Source organism: Aptenodytes forsteri, unplaced genomic scaffold, assembly GCF_000699145.1.
Source record: "Aptenodytes forsteri isolate BGI_AS27 unplaced genomic scaffold, ASM69914v1 Scaffold55, whole genome shotgun sequence".
NCBI lineage: Eukaryota > Metazoa > Chordata > Aves > Sphenisciformes > Spheniscidae > Aptenodytes > Aptenodytes forsteri.
In genome coordinates, this window is record NW_008796063.1 from 7,757,367 (window position 1) to 7,778,402 (window position 21,036).

The following is a 21,036-nucleotide window of genomic DNA, read 5'->3' on the forward strand; positions in this document are numbered from 1 at the left end:
TATCTGTAAGCCAAAGCAGTTACTTGAGTCTCTGCAGAAATCCCCTCTCATGTCTGAAATTTCTGCTTCCAGTCTTGAAATTGAATTCCTCTCAGCACCTCTAATAACTGTATCACAGCGGCTGCGTGTGGATATGGGTGGTCTTTTGCCTCTTTCCTTAGAGATTTAGGACTTTTCTTTTGCAGGCCAACTTCCACAGAATTTCCAACTTGTAGCATTTGCATTTTAAAGTCTATTTAAATCCTCATTAATTAGTTCTCCATTTTTCATATATAGCTACAACTTCCATTTTTGCTGTGGGAAACCGAGTTCTATATGACATGCTGTAAGTTTGCAATACTAATTTTTAAAAAGAAAATACAGGGCAGAGATTTAGGGAATATTTGGATGTTTTTATAGGCTGATAGAGAAAAAGACAGATGTTTGCGTGTAGCTGCAGGCCTGTTTAACGCCATGTAGGAAGGATGATTGTTCTGTACTCCTGTAATCCACAGCATTTGCAGCAATCATTTCAACTGTTAAAAAAATCCTCAGAACTTCTGAAAAAGTGTAAAGGTTGAAGCAGAGAAAGCAAAGAAAGAAAGTGTAATGAAGACATTAGGACTTCTCCTGGGAAAATTGATATTTATAGAGAGAATACAAAATGGTCTGCTCATGTGCGTGTCATGCTTTAGATCTATTTATGCAATTGTTTGAATCTTCTGAATTTTGCTTGTGTATCGAGTGGTCAAATGAAGCTGGGCCAATAACAGCTAGAAGAACCAAAATTTAGCTTTAAACGTAGAAGATGCAATTGGTATTTGCCCTACTTGACAAGAAACATATTGCAATTTTCCATTTTTTCATCAAGGGATTAGATTAATTCATACAATCATATATAGACTGCATACATATACATATTGCTGTCAGCTTGTATGCATAATAGAAGTTGGGAAAAAAGCCCAAAACATTAATCATATATTTGCTCACTCTGATTTTGAGAATAATTATGACTTTGTTAGATGCTAAATTCAGGCTCAGAATTCAGAAACAAAACAATTATTCTTCCATATTAGAAAAAAAAAGAGACTTTCTGTCTCCTGTTGTTCTTCCAGAAGAACTTTTCATGTCTCACTTAGGTGAGCTTTCCCTGCAGGACTTCATAGCAAATAGGTTAACTCCTTTCCCGTGGAAAATTCCCAGTGATGGCCCCTTTGTGCATTGGTGATATAGTGGTTTCAGGAGGTATGCAAGAACAGCTTGACCTTGGGTTTTTTAACTGAAATCAGTATCTTTAATCAGGAGTAATAGTTCTTTTGAGAAAAAGTTTGCAAAGGCATAATTTTTTCTAGAAGGGGCTTACTTTCGTCAAGTAGAATAACTTCTGCAGTATTACACATAGTCAGCTTTGGATGGAGCCGCTAATTTACCTTCAGATTTCTAGTATTTAATAAATACTATTGTATTTATTAAAGCTAATATGTATTGCAAAATGCTACTGAGAACTGCAGTATCATATCTAAATTTAAACTTTTCTAATGTGGCCTGTTTTTCTTCTGCCTATTTTGCATGTGTGACTTGAAAATAGTATCTTCCCATTTGCCCCCGTTAACATTGTATTTTCTTAATTCCAAGTTAAACCAGCCTGTGGTTTTTATAGTCGTAACACTTTGTTTGTATATTGGTGCTAAAAATAAATTTGAAAGGGGAACAGCAGAACAGTGGCATTGACTGTATTGAGCTAAGTAATTTTAAAGAATAAATGCATAAGAAAACTACTTATTCAAGCCCTTCCAGAAAATGAACTATTTAAATTTATTTCCCACAGTAAGAATCTTTGAGTACTGTCTTTTCAGCAGCTCAATTGCAAACACCAGAAAGTGAATTGGAATGCTTCCACTTATGAAAACTAAGAACGGTCTTATCACATGAGATGCTTTCTATGGAATGCAAATGTTTACCATACATCATTTGAATTTTTCTCATCTGTGAAATATTTCATTGAAAATAAAAAACACTCATCCAAATCCTTCTTTTTGAAAACATCTAGAAGGACAAAACAAGCAGTCTGGATTATGGCCATACACAATTGCTATTCAATAAAAGTCAAACTGCAAAGACTGCAGTAAACAAAAAGTTATCATACAACCAATTCTAATATCAGCAGTATCTAAACCGTGGAAAGTTTTACAAGTTTTACAACTGCAAGTTATCTGGTGTATACATTCATATTATTGCCCTTTGTTGCGTGGCTTTAGAATTGCTTAATTGATTCATCGTCTCCATAAAGCAAGCAGCTAATGAAGATTTTCTTATCTCACAGAGCCAGTGCTTTTGAAAAGGAAGGATCCCAATTTGGTCTGTCCTGATGCTTTGAAGTTCTGAGTGGCAATGGTATGCTGCATAGTGACAAACGGGATATTTTAGGTGACTGTAGATTTTTTTCATTAGACTTGGAGGCATAAAAGAGGCTGGAATGAAGCAACAAGTTGGAGATGTTAGTTTCAAAATTGGGGGAAGGAGACAAATCAAATGTATGGCTTGGTGAAAAAAAATAGTTTTTCTGTATTTTTAATCAAATGCATTTCATATCGGTATATTGCATAATCTAAGAATTAGTTCTCCCTTTCTGCATCTACTTCCTGGAAAACCCTGATAACAGAGATATTTTTAGAGCACTACATTCCTGAATTAGCAGATTTTTCAGAGTTCTAAAATAATGTTTGTGCAATTTGGTCAGGTATAAGAAAATGTTTTACAGAAACAAACAGCGAAGATATATAATTCAAAGTGCAATATTCTACAGTTACGTATTGTAGGAAAGGTAATGATGACATTATTTTGTCAAAGGTATGATTAGAAAAATCCCTTTTCCATTCTATTTCATTTTCATTTACAAATATATTTACAGGGATAGTATATATGTGCTCATAAATGCACGAATATGTAGTACAATTCTTGTACTTCTTAAGGTAATGCTTAGAGCTCTTAAACTTTTATGAATGGTACACACACTGCACTAGGTAATATGTATTTTATGAACAGTACACACATTACCAAGTAATATGCAAAATATTCAACAATTATCTGCAAGCCTTTAAATATCAAGTGGTAGAAGGCCATGTATTGGGCTAACCTCAAATACTACAAATACTACTGTTAGAAAATGTTAAATCATTTATTGTGTTTCAAAAACCTATCCACCAAACAAAATGCCACTTTTGTGACCCCAGATAGCGGAGCTGGCCGGGAAATGGAGACAGTTTGCAAGTAAGATTGCTCTTCAATGCCATGTTCAACATTCTTTTCTTAACATGGAAGAATTGCCATTCTTGGCTCTAGTGCACTTGAAACTTTATCGAACGTCATTTGAAGAAATTCTACAAAAAACTAGGCTTGTGTAAATGGCCTTTTTATATGTGTTTAGTTGCTTTAATTAGTTATGTAATTCTACTGAATAATTATCTGTGTGTGGAATTTGCATTAATATTAAGTATATAACTTACTCAGGTGTTCTGGGGGGCCGTGTTGCTCCTATGCTGCTGCTATTTGCTGATGTTCTTTTCTGCACATAGCTACAGTGGAGGTTTATCAATGTTTTAATAGTTTTCATAACTCTAAAGGAGAACATCAACTGGGTTTTTTTAGTTTGAGAGCAAGAAATTGATGGTCGAGAGGCCCCAGGCAATGCTATGGAGCACATTCTTTGTCATGTTCTCCTTTGTACCCTAACTGCAGAAAACAATCACAAATTCTCACATTTCTCCCTCCTTCCCCACATTTTCTATAGCAGTAAAAGAGCGAGACTGGTTTCCAGACATGGGGCTTGGTGTGTTTTGATCTGTTGGCATCACCCAAGACAGGCAGAAAACTCTCACTGGTTTTAATGTCCTTCATTCCCTCTATCCTGATCTGGAGTATTATGAAGCGTGGGATGAAGAAATCTCTTATTTTGAGCAGCTACTCTAGCAAGCATCTAAATTACTTTCTCAGGAGCTCCCAGAGTCAAAGGTTTACCTTGGGACTTCTCTTGAATGACTGGAGTCATCCAGATGGAGAACTGTGAGCAGATGCAACAAAGAGCAAGCAGCAAATGCTCAGAGCACCCATTACTGGATTGCTCACAGAGACACAAAAGCCATGGAGGCACGGGAAAGCATTATCAAACATGATTTAGCTTCAGTTTAAAAAAATAAGGCATGCATTGAGAGGCTTAATTTAGTTCATATTAATTTTCTTTTTAACTCAATACCCTTTCAAGGCCACAAACCATATCCTGAGGATCAGAAGTGCTCTCCAGCTAGCTAGAACGTAGAGCATTCAGTGTTGCTGAGATAATAAACTGGAAATAAGTAACAATAAAAAACATGAGAACATCACGGTGCTTTTGAAAACAAGCAATATTTTATCTTTATTACATATATAACCATCCTTCTTACCTGATGTCATACCTTAAATATTTCTTAATAAATTGGCCAGGTGAAGTTTATCTAGCTTATGTAGAGAACCTACCAATCACTTTTGGAATTGTTAGCAGTTATCCCAGGGAACGAATGCAGAATGTGAGCTCGGGACACAAAACACCAGGAAATGTCATGCCTATTTTTAGGAAGGGGAAAAAGAAATCTGGAAATTAAATGTCAGTCAGTTTACTTCTCATTCCTGGAAAAGTACTGTAATAGGCAACCAAAGAAACTAATTCTAATCTCCTAAACAAAAAAAGAAAGGTCATTTAACAACCAATATATATAGTCAGAAATGGATTGTGTTGAACCCTTCTGTGGTTTGGTAGCAGGCTCTGTAGGTACGAGTGGAGCAGCAGATGTCACGCATCTTAATTTTGGCAAGGCTTTTGATACTGCCTCATAGGTTGTAAGAAAGTCTGGTCTGCCAGAAGTTACTAGGAAAGGGATGGAAAACTGGACAATTGTACTTTGAGAAGAGTTATCAGCCATTCAATGCTAAAGGGAAATAATTTGTAAGATCTGCAAGATTCCCATGCTGATATGATGAGCGGACCAGCAGTCTTGGAAGCTGTTTCTTCTGTTTTGAGTTTGCGGTGATTAAATGTTTGTGGTGGAAAAAGTCAAATTTTGAGCAAAACCATTAGCAATCTTACAACAGCCCAAACTGTTGACAAAAAATTTAAATAAGCTGTTTTAAAATGTCAGTCTTTTCTAGTATGAAAAACAGATACATCAAGTTGTAGTGCTCTCCATTCAGGTAAGGATGCAATGCGCAGAATGTAATAAATCCGTTGCCAATACTTACTGTAGTGAAGCCTCAATGCATACTAGAAAAATCTAATACTTTTTCATCTATATCTTTATACCACACTGAAAACTATATGTCTGGCCCCTGTTACACTGCATTGCATACTAAAATCTGTCTTCTTTACATGGTTGCTGGCTGCACAGTTTATAGAAAAATAGTTTAGTAGAAACTACTATGTTTTATGCTATGTTGACACTTAAGTGAATCATGCTTCCTGCTATTTCTTATTGCAGAAATATATCTTTTGGTTGTTACTACTGAAGAATGTTTGCATGTATCTGAAGTTTTTTAGACTTCTTAGAGACCTACTACAATCAGTGTAATTGGAGGTAGCTATTTATGGGTAATTCTTATAGATGGTAACACAGAACACATCCGCTACTGACCAGTCAGAGGTTACATTTTGTTTTCTTGAGGTCAAGATGGTGGATTATTGTTGCAAAAGGTACTGAAAATTGACGTGCAGTGGCTGTAAACATACACAGTTTCCAAAGCTTTGAGATTTAAATTTGCAGAAGACTCACAGAATGTTGTCCATCTATTTCAACTGCAGATCCTTAGGACAAAAATTATGTGTAATTTCTTCTTAATACATGAAAAATACCTGTATTTTAAGGACATTAAGGGTTCTGAGTAAGCATATAATCATTAAATATTCACAGTGTACAATGTTTAATGTGCACAACATTGAATACGCCAAAGAATAATGCCATAATTATAGCTTCTGTAATAATTATGTTTTATTGTGGCTTCCTTACTCTTTTTATCCCACAGTTGGTATAAGCTTTTAAGCAGATGCCTTGGTTTTGCCCTTTGCAGCTTATAGGCAGATCACTGCTGTGTTGATTCTGCAGTCATTGTCAGCTATTCAGCAATCTCATTTTTCTTTTACTGTTTTGGCAGAGATGAAATGCAAAGTTTTTAACCTTCCACTTTCCTGCTACTTATTTGGCTGTTGGAAGCAAAGCTTAAAGCTTAAATAGGCGAGCAGGCATATCCTCAACAGTAACACGTTTTTCTTCTCCCTTGAGCTCCTGAAGCAACTGACTATTTAAAGAATGAAACACAGTCAGTGTGAGGACACAAATAAAAAGGCTAGAGTAAAATATAATTTCAGTGGTGTCTTTTTGAATTAACAGTAGCTTAGATTCCATAACTCAAACCTCCAAACAAAAACTTGTCTTGTAGATACAGAATATATTACACATTTCTTATTATAGATGTGGATTATATATAGATATATTCTGTAGATATAGATATCTTTCTATATATCTATTCTATAGATATAGACTAGATAGAGAGGTATATTCAATATATATAGACTATATATCCTGGGATCAGAAGTTTATGTGGACCTGTATCCGACATTAAAAAAGTCATGTAAGCATGGATTTCAGTTCTGGATCTTTCTGTTCTGAGATGATGGGAGCGCTGGACTTTGTCATGCAAAGACAGATTATTATCCAGAGGACTCAATGCAAGGCTGTGCACAGTAGTACAGCCACCAAGAAACAAATGGGATCTGGCATGGTGTGGACCTCCTGAAAGACTGAAGCTTATGTAGTATTGTTGGTTCTGTTTGTCCACACCTGCCTCTGGTTTGTTCCTGCAAAATCTTTTTGACTCTGTGGGACAAAATTAACCCCACTGAGCAGAGGGTACAAATAGAAGTTCCGACAATCTTTGTGGAATCGGATGCTGGGTTAGAGGAAAAAGCCCCAAAGCGATACCCTACTGCTAGACAGCCTGCTGCCAGCTGGGCTCAGCTGAGCTGAGTTCAGTCCAGCAGCCTGCCCTTATCACCAGATGAGATGCAGGTGCTACCACTTGCTCAGCCACCCAGTCAGAGGAGGTGGAGGAAGCAAAAGCTCAGAGGGTTGGGGCTGACTGCTGGAAAAGGAGGGCTGCTTGGAGAGAGGATTGAAGGTAGAGTGGAAAGTCTTCCAGGGCTTTTTATAGCTGGAGGTAGCAAAGAAGGTGGTGGGGCTGTAATGTCAGATGTTAAAGAAGGTAAGGGTTCTGGTCGATTATTATTTTTTGGTGGTGATGGTGGGAGGACTTAGGGACATAAGATGCAACTTGTGAGAGAAAAGGCCTTGTTAGTTCTGCTACTCAAAGTGGCATGTTTGTCTTCCTCGTGTCAGGTGCTGCTTTGCAATGCAGACTGTATTTGTACTTCTGCAGCATAGTGCAATAGAGCAGCTGTTGTTTTAATGCTGACCGGTTGGCCTCTGCACCATTTTACCCTGTCAGGTAATTTCAGTTGAACAACAAACATGCATAATTTTGTAGTTGCTGGTACTACAAGTAAGTGTTTGCAGAAAGTAATGCAAATGTGGAAATGTTAGACATGTAGAATTACAATTGTGTTTCAGCAAATGTTTTATGTCCTTTTTTTTCTTAAAGTACATTCTTGGTTGAAAGCAGTCCCAGGGACCTGTTTTAAATCTACATTAAGTGGATGAAATATGGTTTAAAGCAATAAAGCATTGAAATTCAGAGCTCTGGGGTTTGCTCATTCATTTTCATAGGTCATCTTAACATTATCCTTTATGTATTGCTGCAGGCTCCCATAAGTGGGTTCACTGGCAGTTTGTCTTGGGGTTGGGACATGTAACAGACTGAGCAGCATGGGCTGCACATTTACAGAGTCACCACTGTGTTACGGGCTGGACGCATGTATAGCAGAAAATGATGATGGGGTGGAAGAGTAGGGTTTCAGGTGGCTCAGCAACTCTAGTAAACCTCCAGCTGCTTTATATGGGAAAGAGAGAATTGTGTTTCTTAGGAAAATGCTTTATATTAATGCTGTTCTTGCCATAGAGATTACCAACAAATATTATTTTGATACATCCTTGAGGCATCAGAGATTTTGCTTCTGAGCGGCGATGAGAATTTAGAAAAAAATTCCATTACTGAAGGGTTTGATTTTGGTGGAGAGTTTTTCCTTTCTGTTTCCAGTGCTGTTGGAGTGAAGAGTTTCTTTAAACTGACAGTCCCTCTGCTGCTTTAGGAGGAAAACCAGTGAGATGGTGTTAGTGGTGTTGGTGCTGCTTCTGCTCTTGCAAGGTAACTCGCATTCTCAAATATTCCTTTTCAGTTGCCACTCTGTAGTGAAGAGTAAAGAAAGAGGGAGGAAAAGGTACGAGTTGCATTCATGACCTTTTAGGTGAAGTCATCTAAACTGAGAACGCTGAAGTTATCTGTAGAGCAGTATCATTAGGTCTTAAAATTTGATTCTGTGATTATAATAATCCCTACTTTGGTGTAGGCGCTACTAGCTCATTTGAGGCACTGGGGATCAAATTTAAAGTATCTACTTCAGCCCATTCAACAGCCTGAGTTTTTGAAGGAGGAACTTCAGTACTTCAGTTGGCAGAGGGATCAATCAAGAAGCAGCTCTGACACATCTCCCGAGATGCGTATCTGTGTGTTTTAGTGTGGATGCGTGCCCTCTCTTCTGCTCATTCTCATACACAGGTACTCAATTAGAAATGAGCCATGCCGTCGCTTTCTCTTTCCCAGTGGTCTCTCTAACTTTGCAGAGTGTATTGAGCTGAAGTGTAGACATACATATTGAGTAACTGTGAGCCTGCATTCCTGCGTAATTGTTTTAGCTTTAAGAAGAGTTACAATCCCTGGGTATGTGTTTAGCTTCTGTTCTGGGTTAAATATTAAGCCCTTGCACAATATGCTTTTGCTGCCTCAAAACAAGGCTACTATGTGAACTTATTTCTGTCCTTTGTGTAAAGATTATTATCAACAAATGAGGATTTATCTTACTAAGTACTACAAACATGCAAGAAACTCTTTCTGTTCCATTATTATTAATAAGTTAACGAGACTTGTTGCAGATGGTAATTTTTCTGATTGTATTACTTGATTCAGGAAGGGCTGCAGGATAACCAAATACATGTGTTAGCTATTAGGTTTTGGGTAGAGAATATAGGGAAGAAAACAAGAAGTCTACCTAACCGCCCTGCATAACTGTCTTGTTCTATATCTCCTGTTCATTAGCTCTGTTTTCAAGATTTCATTCTGAAGTTTGTACATCGCTATCATTGGCCCCGTTGCTCTGGCTCTCATACGACCCTTTTTTGTCATTCTTTTATACCATATTTTCATCTTAGGAGATAAGAGGTTAATTTTCACATTTCCTTTAGCAAAGTAGCCTGGAGGGTTTATTTGAGCATTGTTTCTGTTTTCCATCTTCAGAGTTCACTAACGACAGGATTAAGAACTTGGAAGTTAAAAATGTAGACGTCCATTTAATTAAAGGGATTGACTGTCGGGGTTGTATTTTTCTTTCTCATTAGCATTCTGTTCATTCTGTTTTCTTTCCCTATCTCCCCATTCCCTACATACTCAGCTTGTAATAAAAGTTGGTTCTTGAATGTAAAGAAGTGTGTTAATGCACCTGGGAAAAACATGTACGGGAAAGAATTGAATTTGTTTCTATCTAACCTAGGTGAGATATAATGGAATGTTTCATTGTTTATCTTTACAGTAATAATCAAAGCATCCTTTCAACACTCATAAGGATTATTTAAGAAGAAAATTCAGTAAATGTATTTATTTGCTTGTTTTCAACAGAAAAACAATCTCCTATTTTAAGTTTATGTCCCTGCAGCCAAGTGATAAGGGCATTTTAATGTTTTCCTGCATCTATCTTTCCATTTTAATGTGTTGCAGGATTAAGGGATAGCTGATGCTGCCGTTGCATAAATGTGAGCAAGTAGAGATCCTCATTACAGGGCGAAGTGGATAAAAAGAGTCAGTAACTGAAGGTGATGGAACTGTTGTGTCTACTGTCCATTAACTCAGTAATAGCACCTCTTCTCCAGATGAGGGGAATGGCAGGGAGCAGCATTTTGCTGCGTTGCAGGAGCAAATCCCTAAAACCTCTGCAGCAGAAATGTCTGCGAGTAAGGAGATAAATATGTGAAGACAGATTGCAGCAAAGACTTTGGGGGCATCAGAGGTTTTCTGTTCTGGTCTAACTATTATGTAGAATTACTTGCATCGGCAAGGTGTTGAGCATACTGTTCACAACCCTGGGAATATAAGCTAGGCTGGTAATACGCATGCATGTTTTCCAGGATTTGTGAGTTCTTTTGCCATGTAACTCATAGCTGAGTGTTTCTTCAGCACTGAAAATAAAAATGCTCTGCAAAGCATATTGTAGCCATAAAATCAAAGAAACCAAACTGCATCTACTGACACTTCAGGGTTTCATTTGGCTGCTCAATAGGCATAGTGTTTATGGTTCATCCAGCAAATGTAAACAAGGCAGTCTCTCAGATGCACGCTCTCTATTGCTCTTCATTAGAGGGAATGTGTGGTGCTTATAGCTTCAGTATTGGAAGGAAGGGAGTTGAAGTTCTTTGCCTTCTATGTTACCTCTGGGACTATTTCTAAAGTAGAAGTTGCTGTCATTCTACCAGAGGACTGGCAAGATTTACTATACAAGCTTTGGCCTTCTGACTTCCTTAAGCTTTACAGCCAGGAGTCCTGAATATATGTCCCTGCTGCACCGCAAGGAAATTTGTGTCATTAGCCTCAGAAGTCAAATAAGCAGTAAGTCATACAAACGCATCTGTGTATTGATTTTGAGTAATTTAAAAATAAATAGAGTTGATAGGTAACCTATCTTCCTGGTTTTGGCAACACCATCCAATTGAAAGCAAAAAAAATCTATATGGTCTGTTGCTCCTTTAGTCATGCGTTATTTACATTTTAGTTGGCCACTGAAGTGTTCTTTATGAATTTTGGAGTCAAGGGCTGCAACCAGGTTTCAAATACAACATACAGATGGATCCCAAAAGGGAAATATACTTCTGAATGTCTAAAGGCTATCTTCCAGGAGACGTTTTAAAAGACGCTAATGTTCACATTAGGTTTCATACATTTTAATATATGTAGTATCACTTTTCCTGGGAAAGGGATGATCAAATGATTAGGTTTAGATATAATTGCATTTATCTTCTCAATCTTTTACATAAATCCTCTCATAACTTCACTTCCCACCTTTTGGAATTCTGTGGCTTTGCTACAAAACAGCTTTGTGTATATTTGCCTCACTTATAGGAAAGAGGAATTTCTCCTTTTCTTTTTAAAAAATTTTCAGCTTGTATTATTTTTGACTAGTAATGTATACCTAACAGAACAGATAAAATGCTATTGATAGAGTAATATTTTTCAAGTTGTTTACTGTGCTCTGTTTCACACAGTATTGACAGAAAATCATGTTTGGGTAGAAACCATAACACAAAATGCTGCTGTGATGTTATGCAGTTTTCTTTTTATTCCAAAGTTTCCAGCGTTTGGCTTCATACGTATGTTCAACATATAGTTGCATGTATCCAGCCTGGCTTTGCTTTTATGTCATTGCATGGCCTATTTATGATAGAAATAGGGAGTCACTGCTTTCTTTTAAATTTCTGCTGAAGTTCTGCTTATTTGTTTTTTTTAACCAGTGTTTTCTTTATGTTTTATTGTCACTAACTTGAAGTGCTTTGAAATGTTTGCATTAATGGCATTAAAAAAGTCTGTGATTGACTGACTTGAAATTTCTTCCGCTGTATTATTTTCAGTAATAACCAGGATTTTACAGAGTCTGTGGTAGATGTGTTTGTTGCTAAATGCATCTGTACTCAGTATGAGGGGATTCTGCTGAAAGAAGTAGTGCCATACGATGAGTTACTAAAAGACTGGCATTTGGACAGCAATGCTCACCTGCCTGGTGTGTATAACTCAGGAGATGTTAAAGCAGTTGAAAAACAGAAAGCAAGAAGTTGTTTTGCCGAAAGTTGTAACAAAATGCCTGATAGTCAAACTGAAATGCAAGGGGGGAAAATAAAGAGTATTAAGATTTAGCACTTACATAACCCTCTACATCTTTTGAGTGCTAGAGGTATTAACTATTTAAGCCTCTAGATAAATTTTTCAGCATAAAAAGAAATACGTATGTGTATTATCCTTTTTCTCTCTTGGAAAAACATACAGACCAAAAGGCTAAATAACTCACCCAAGGCTACATATCACTGGTAAAACCTGGATATACTTGGCTCCCGGGCCTGTGCTCAATTCGTGCAATAGTATATGTCTTAATGGTGTGTGAGTAGAAATAACTACACAAAATCCCTATTTTGATGTAGATAGCAAACCTAAGATACTGTATAATAACACAGCACAATGAATTTACAGCAGTAACACAAATGCTAGTCTCAGCTAACTGCAGTACTGTACCTAGATAGCACTAGCAGTTGTATTGATCCAGGCCACTAAATCTTTAATTATCTTTCATAGTAAAACTTGTCTAAATAAATTGCTGTGTTGCTACCCAGTACCACTGTTCTTTGGCAGCCGCAGAGGTTGATGCTTGGGTCACTTGCTACTTTTTTACCATATCCATGCTCTTTATTTAAAGATTTGGTACTATTAAAAGGAGAAGTAACGCATCTAAAAACTAATGGACTACTAGACTGTTAGTTCTGGAGCATAACATTCCCTACTACCCCTCAAAACAAGTCTGTAATAAGTTATGGCTGTACAAATTTTCCTATCCCCTGAAACTCTCCCGTTTATTTCAACATACTTGTATTTTGGGTCACCTAAAGGAGTCGAGGGGCTAGTTTGGTACTGTTGTCACTTACAGGGCTAGCGTGGTAAGTTTGGTTGTAGTGTTTGTAAGAGGGATATGTACTTTTCTGGCACTAGGAGAAAAAGAACGCCTTTGGCTCATGTGATAATAAACAGTCATTGAAGGTGCCATCCTCTTGACGTCTTCCACAATGTGTGTGGCTGTTTCATCTTCGGTGATATGCAGCTGCCATTAGGTATTGTGATTATAGCCAGATGATTTCTGTCAATGCTCTGTGCACTTAATATATCAGTTTTAAATATACTTATGTGCATGTACTCATGTGCATGTATTTAGCTGCTGAAGAAGGACTTGTTTCAACTGAGAAAACTGACCAAATGTATTAGAGATTTGCATTGACCCATCCGAGATTTCAGATTTTATTTCCAAACTGTGTGGATACTTCAGTTGCTGTGATACAGATTTTTGAGTCCCTGAGACTAGGTATGTTTATACAGCAACAGCTGTGCCAGGTCTTATTCTCACTATACCTATGTGAAAATGGAGATGGTTTCGAATGAGGTATGTGTGGAATCAGGAATAAAATGGCAGAGATGGTGCTGAGGCAGATTCAGGAACATGAATAAACAAAGGCTGGGAGCACCTAAGTAGGCACAGTTGTGACATGTCTAAATATTTCTGTTAAACGTGTTGTTAAGAGGTTGAAGTTTTCTTTGTTGTTGTCATATAATCAATTATCTCTTCAGCGCATTGCCCTGTGACAGGGCTGTGCCGCTGCTAATTTGTTTTATAGTTAGTGCAGTTCACAGTCATGCCTTACATTTGTTTTTATTCTGTAGTATATGGATCTCAGTGAAATAATGGTATGAAGATATAATATTCCACAGGAATCTCTTTAATACTTGACTACAAACCACTATACCACATACCATTATACTGACATGTTTTATCAGGAGCGAAGATATAATTTAATAACAGAAGTTTTCCTTTCATGGTGAAGGGAGGAAAAAAAAATCAGTGTTTAAAAAAACCCACAGCACCTGCAATTCAGGAGAAATATCATAAAGTGGAGTAATATTCATGTCTGTCTGTATCTGAAAATTGAACCATAAAATCCCAAATGATTACAAATAGTCTTCGTGCTTGCTGTCAGTGAAGTCAGCCAGCTGTGTAGATTAACAACTTATGATACTTTTTAACTGCAATGTTTTGTTTAAATAACCCATTTATATTAAAAAATTTCCGCTATCCTCCTTTCCAGTGGTTGCTAACTATGACCATAGCAACAGATAGTGATGTCACGAGTGGAGTTCAATGTGTTGATTATACGATAAACTGGAGAGAGAAGAAAATAGATACTCTGTTTACAAACATCTTGAATGCAGTGAGAGTTTTATAAGAAGAGGAGACTAGAGGAAAATTGACGTTTCTTATTCCAAGTCTTTGGTTTCTGTTGTTGACTGAGATGTACATTTTGTCTTGAAAGTCTGGATTTTTCTTCTAGTTTGAGAACTGCTGTTGCAGTGGTGTGGTTCAGTAGGAGAACACCCAAGAGCTGTGATGTAAGAACACGTAGGTACTTATATCAGCTGTACTAAGTCTTGTTGTTTAAAATGTAATAATAATAATTAAAAAAACCCAACCAAAACAAAGGAGTAGAGTTGTGTGATAATTAAGTTGCATTAAACAAGAATTGAAGCTGCTGAAAACCTGGGGGGAGAAAAACATTTTAACACAAGTAGTGCACTTATGAATATTATTCCTTAGTTTTTTACTGTAATTGCTTGCTTCTGGATTGTAGCATTGTCTCTCACTGCAAACATCTCTTTCATGACCAGTTATGTAGTGATTATCTTGGGTTTTGTTTTGTGGGTTTTTGTAATCTCTAGACCAGTAATTGCTTGATATGAGCATGATTTTAAATATATATTTGGGATAACTCATCTGAGCATCCGTTCTGGGAGCCTCTATCTCCAAATAAGCTTTTCCGAGGGTGAACTGCTAAGAATTTTATAACAAGACTCAATATTTGATGATTCTGCTTAAATCTGAGATACTTTTTTGTAACAGTCCTATACATATATGAAGACACTTGTGACAGCTCTTGTTTTTTGAGTGTCCTCCTGCATGTCACGCTTTCTGGATTATTCTTTGGGGTTGGATGGTTGCGGGGAGGGGAGTGGATGGTTCTGGTGTGGTTTTGGGGTGGTTTTGATTCTTCTTGACTAGCCCACATGTTTAAATCTGATAGCCAGAACTGAGTGGAGGCTACACTGGGTGAGAAACAGGGTTATTTCTTAAATTTTCCAATGATACTGCTATTTGCACACCCTCGTGTGAGGTTTGTCTGTTTTGCAGTCAGTTACTCCTTCTCAAATAGTGTTTTGAATTTCTTCATTGAACTGCAAACCTCAGTCTTGTGGAGAGGCTTGAACAGGTCTTTGGAATTCTAATTCTGCCTTCCAGAGTCTTTGGGACTTTATCTGCAGATTTAGTAAGTGAAATCTAGATTCAGTCAACAAACACCAATGAAAATATTAAATAATGCCAGGCCAAAGACAGACCCTGTGCGTTTTTACCTGATATAACTTTCCAGTCAGGTAGTAGATCACTGATTTGTCAAGTACGGTTTTCCATCCACTTTTGTTCTAGCCTTACACTTGCTTTACACGAAACAGGTTTTGTCTAATGTGTTCGTGAACAAATGTGGGGAATAATGTCTATAGCCTTACTAAACCAAGACCTTGCAAGCTCCAAAACTAGTGCTAGAGAATAGGGAAGCCAAGCTTAAAACATGGAAATTCTGCCACTTCTCTCATTTCCTCCTGGAAATATATCTGCTGAACCCGTCAATAGCTAGCCTTCCTTCATTTCACGAGAGTATTCAACCTCTGCCTGGCAATTAGGGCTGTCTTGGTTATTCCTGTGTAACCTGGGGACACTTTCATGACTAGAAATCCCAGTTGCTTCCCAGAAGCACGTGTGCCATGCCATAGCTAGAGAAGCGATAGTATAAACTAGCATTGATTGTAAAATCAATGCATTAATTTGTGTAGTTGTACTTAATATTCAGTGGCTGTGTAAGTATAAAATTTTTATTAATAGATGGTTGATTTGCAGTAACAGTATACCTGGAACCTGAATAATATTTTGTGAAACTGGCAAACATAGTGCTTTGTTGCTATGGACATGTTGCTCTGTAGCACATACGCTAATATTTTGCTCTGTGATTGAGTTCTGAAAAACATGGACTGTTTGTGGAAGACATGTATTTAAATAATTTTGATTAATAATTCCCCATCAGAATTGGAAGAGACATGGGTAGTGAAATGCTCACTCTGTTAAGCCATGCGTACACTACTCCAAGTCAGGATTTCACTTGAACAACTGTTTTTAACTGCAATGTGTCTGTATGTTTTTTCCAAAAGGGGAAATCTACGGGGGGGAAGTCTTTCAGTAACTATGTTGTTATTACTCCATAATGTCTCTCTTTTCTATTAACATCCCTGTTACTGTGTGGTGGCTGGCTCATGGAGAAAGATCGGTGCTTGCTGTGTAATTTGGACAAAAGTTTTTAAAAGGGGAACAGAGGTTTTCTATTAAAAAATATCTTACAAAGAGGGACTGATATTCGTATTAGCTAGAGTTAATATTGGAAAAGAGGCTTTATGAAGGCCTAGGTACTAAAACATTGCATGCTTGTTCATGAGCAGATGGCAGCCTTCTAAGAGAAAGCTTAATCAGGTTACCTTGATTTTCATTTTATGATGTTTTTATAACCTAGTATTATCTATTTATTGTGTAATCTGGTAGACTAATAACCTAATAAATATCTAACTTTTGGGCGTTATCCACTTGTAGAGTCAATTTTGGTATTTTCACATAAAAAACATTATTAATGGAAATCGAGCTATTTAAGATACTGATGAATTCATTTGTGGCATTTTAAGAAATGATGCAATTTTCAGTGCAGGAAAAATTTATTTAACTCCAAAAACTTTGTCTTAAATGCCTTAATAATGGTATCCCCTTTGGAAAATTCTCTTTACTTCTAATGGCCTGATTCACGTTCCACTGATGTTAACAGAATAATTACCATAAGCTTTAGATCAAACTTAGAGATTTTTTGCACCAGATTTATTTTTTAAGAATTTGGACAATTAGGAAGGCTGCAATTAAAAGTCCCAGAGTGTATCTAAGTGCTAAATTCTGGCTGTGATAAATGGAAGTGATGAAAACCTCATTAGGTGCCTGTTTACATGTTCAGATACTTAGAAGAACTGGGTGTATAAAATGACTTGTCTCCATCATTGCTGCCTTTTCCCATCCTGTCAGACCATAGTCTTGGTTAGGCAGCACGTCATACACAGCTTGTAGTTTCAATGGCCCGACTCACCTTTGCTTTCAGATCAATCTGTTCTAGTCTCTGGCTGCTTCTGTGGTAAAGGTATCGCTGAAATGCTTGTAGGGCATCATAATACTGAATCCACCATTATAACTGCCTACCACTCGCAGAGATCTACGTTGCTGTTTGTTTATTGGCTGCTGTTCCCTACAGGCTTCCACTGAGCTCCAGAGAAATTTTAAAAATTCTTCTATTAAAACATATGATTTAAAATGCTCCTTTCCCTATGCTTAAGAAATCCCAAAGGATCAGTCTGCTTAGTTTACTTCCTGGTTGCTCCTGCCTTGAAAATGTTAGATTGAGTTAAGTTCAATATTGCTTTAAAAAACCAATATTTATATTTTTCATTAATTCTGTGCTGGGTATGAATTACTGATGGGTCCACTCCATCTGCTGCAGTTGTCTTCCTCAAATATGCTGGTAAACTGAGCAGCCGGGAATCAGATTTTCCTTGGAACATAAGTTGGTGCTGTCATAATTTAAAAGTTATATCAGACAATGAAAACAAACAATAAACCCAGGAAACATGTTAAGCCAATTTTAGGGTGCTCTGTGCAGCTGTTGTGCAAAAAGCGGCTGCAAGCCCTCATAATACTGAATCCACCATTATAACTGCCTACCACTCGCAGAGATCTACGTTGCTGTTTGTTTATTGGCTGCTGTTCCCTACAGGCTTCCACTGAGCTCCAGAGAAATTTTAAAAATTCTTCTATTAAAACATATGATTTAAAATGCTCCTTTCCCTATGCTTAAGAAATCCCAAAGGATCAGTCTGCTTAGTTTACTTCCTGGTTGCTCCTGCCTTGAAAATGTTAGATTGAGTTAAGTTCAATATTGCTTTAAAAAACCAATATTTATATTTTTCATTAATTCTGTGCTGGGTATGAATTACTGATGGGTCCACTCCATCTGCTGCAGTTGTCTTCCTCAAATATGCTGGTAAACTGAGCAGCCGGGAATCAGATTTTCCTTGGAACATAAGTGTGGTGCTGTCATAATTTAAAAGTTATATCAGACAATGAAAACAAACAATAAACCCAGGAAAACATGTTAAGCCAATTTTAGGGTGCTCTGTGCAGCTGTTGTGCAAAAAGCGGCTGCAAGCCTGGTACGGGCTGGGGCATGAATCTTCAGATGGTTTAGAAACATTGGAATTAACGAGTCCTTAAAACGTGACTAATTTTTTTTTTTTTTTTCCCTGATGCACAGGGCTCATACTTGATCTAAATAAAACTCCCAGAGTCTGCAGCCTGTGAAGCCTTGTGTCTTGTTCTATACCTGTCTTTAGTTAATAAAATTGAAACGTTCCATTTTTCACAGAATTATTAAGATATCTATAATTCATTTTGGGGTTTCTAATTTAAAATTAATTTGGTTATGTAACTGATGACAACAAAGAGTTGTCTTCAGTAGTTTCTTCATCTTCTGATTCTTTTTTTCTGTACAAATTAACATTAAACTCTTCACACTATTCTGAACATGGAATTTATAATGTTTAACCCTTCTGCACTGATCTTTTTAGATTCAAATATATTTATGTTCATTTAATCTTTAAAATTTACTTACATTTCACTCACAGATGTTACATTTTGCTCACAATAAATATTTGTGTATTATAATTTTTTTTAAAAAATCTTCATTTTGAACAATTTTCTTAATAATTACATCTTAATTCCCTTTGCTCTTGATTAGTATAATGGTCTAATTGTCAGAATTTCCAGCCAGTTTAATACAGATAGTAGCAGTGTGCATCTCACCAGTATTCAGGGATCACCTTTAAAACTTTGGTTACAGTCGCAGCTGGCATCGAAGCAGTCTGAAATACGTTTTGGTGTTTTTGAACAGTCTTTCTAATGCTGCTTTCTTTAGAACTAAAGTAGAAATGAATGTAAATGTCACTGTTTTAATATTCAATTATTAGCACTCCATTGGAATTTTATCTTTATTTGCTTTATCAAATGTCCTATTAATTGCATTTTATATCCCCGCTCTGTAAATCTATCACAGTTTCTTTGATTAATTTTCTAAGTCAATTAAGCTAGTACAGGTTCATTGAATAAAGCAAAAAATCATACTGTGATTTTTTTAGCAGTTTTTATTATAAAAACTGTCAATAAAGGTAATGTAAACAGGATCTTTAGCTGATGTCTGATGACTGATTTCAGAGCTGAAAATATAACCTTATATATTTTTCAGGAGATTTATTTATTGGTATCTACTGATAGCTTTATAGAAGTTCAGTGTTCTTTGTATCCACGTTAGAAAATTGAAGTGATATGAATAAAATACACACAGCCTTTGAACACTGCTATGTTCTCACTGTAATTTTCTACACCCCCTCCTACATATAAACTAGTATGCTACAGTAGGTATGTGTGATTTCCCCTATTGCTTTAAATAGGGGAAATGCTTCTTCGAAAGCAAAATAGTTGTGAATTATTAATGTTAACCACACCGTGCCAAAACAGGAGAAAGAAATGCAGGAGTGTTCATTACTGATTGATTAGTGTACGAATAATTTGACTTAGCACTGGGGCTCTTTTTGGCCCTATTGATGTATGAACTTGTTTCATCTAGTATAATATAATTATATGTTGTTTCAACCTCATGCTCAAGGATATGACTAATAGCACAGCTGAACTCAATGGGGCTTTGCATCAAGTAATATAAGTGAAGGTTCTTCGAAAGCAAAATAGTTGTGAATTATTAATGTTAACCACACCGTGCCAAAACAGGAGAAAGAAATGCAGGAGTGTTCATTACTGATTGATTAGTGTACGAATAATTTGACTTAGCACTGGCTCTTTTTGAGGCCCTATTGATGTATGAACTTGTTTCATCTAGTATAATAATTTTATATGTTGTTTCAACCTCATGCTCAAGGATATGACTAATAGCACAGCTGAACTCAATGGGGCTTTGCATCAAGTAATATAAGTGAAGGTAGGAGTTTCTTGCTCCAAGTCTTGCATTCAGATTTCCAAGTTTGTGCCTGTCCCAGTCTGCATTAGTGTCAGCTCTTTGCTCCGCAGGCTTTCTCTGGAACTTTACATGTTCTTTTATTCTTATCTGTTTTTTGAGCTTCCTCTGTCCTATTCAGTTAAGCCCTTAAATTTTTACATGTTGTCTCTAGATTAAACCTTTATCTTGTATAGTCAAGAAAAGACCATCTAATACATGTAAAATGCAAAGTAACCAACCCTATTGGAGTGCAAATGGGTAATGCTGCCTACGAGGGAGTTTATAGAGACACTTGTTATGTAGCAGCCCTAAGCAAGGGTAGACTTGTGTTATACAATGACGTTTATGGACTCCTTCAGGCCTACACCAGTGCTAACTACAGGGTTGTGCTTTCCTACTTGCTTTAGATTAGATGAAAACTCTTCCCTCCCTATCTACACACAGATCATCTGTGTATATCAACTAGGCTCTAACTTGCTGGTGTTCTTATCTGTGATGTTGCGATAATTAGTGATGCCATAAATACAGAAAGCTTACCTTCTGAGGTTCTGCTGGCTTTGATTTTTACTTTTTTTTTTTTTCACTAAACTAGGTGATTCCCTGAGTGTCAGTCTTTAATAGGCTAGCTTTCACTTGTTGAGAAGGCTTTCAGTAAAACTGACTTTGCAGCATACTGATGTTTGCCAGAACTGTCGTCAACCCATAACAATGCAGTTTGCAGGCTACTGGTCTCTGTTGTCATTTGCTGTTTCTTGTGTAACTTCTTATTGCCATTTAAACGGTTCTAGTTTCATATGTTGTAGCTTTCTGTGTG

At 36.8% G+C, this 21,036-nt stretch overlaps 1 protein-coding gene across 1 annotated transcript in view; it reads left to right on the forward strand.

Annotated features, from left to right (window-relative positions):
• The window catches only part of SDK1 (sidekick cell adhesion molecule 1), a 436,461-nt gene that overhangs the window by 193,467 nt on the left and 221,958 nt on the right, over window positions 1–21,036 (forward strand). The window lies entirely within an intron of this gene.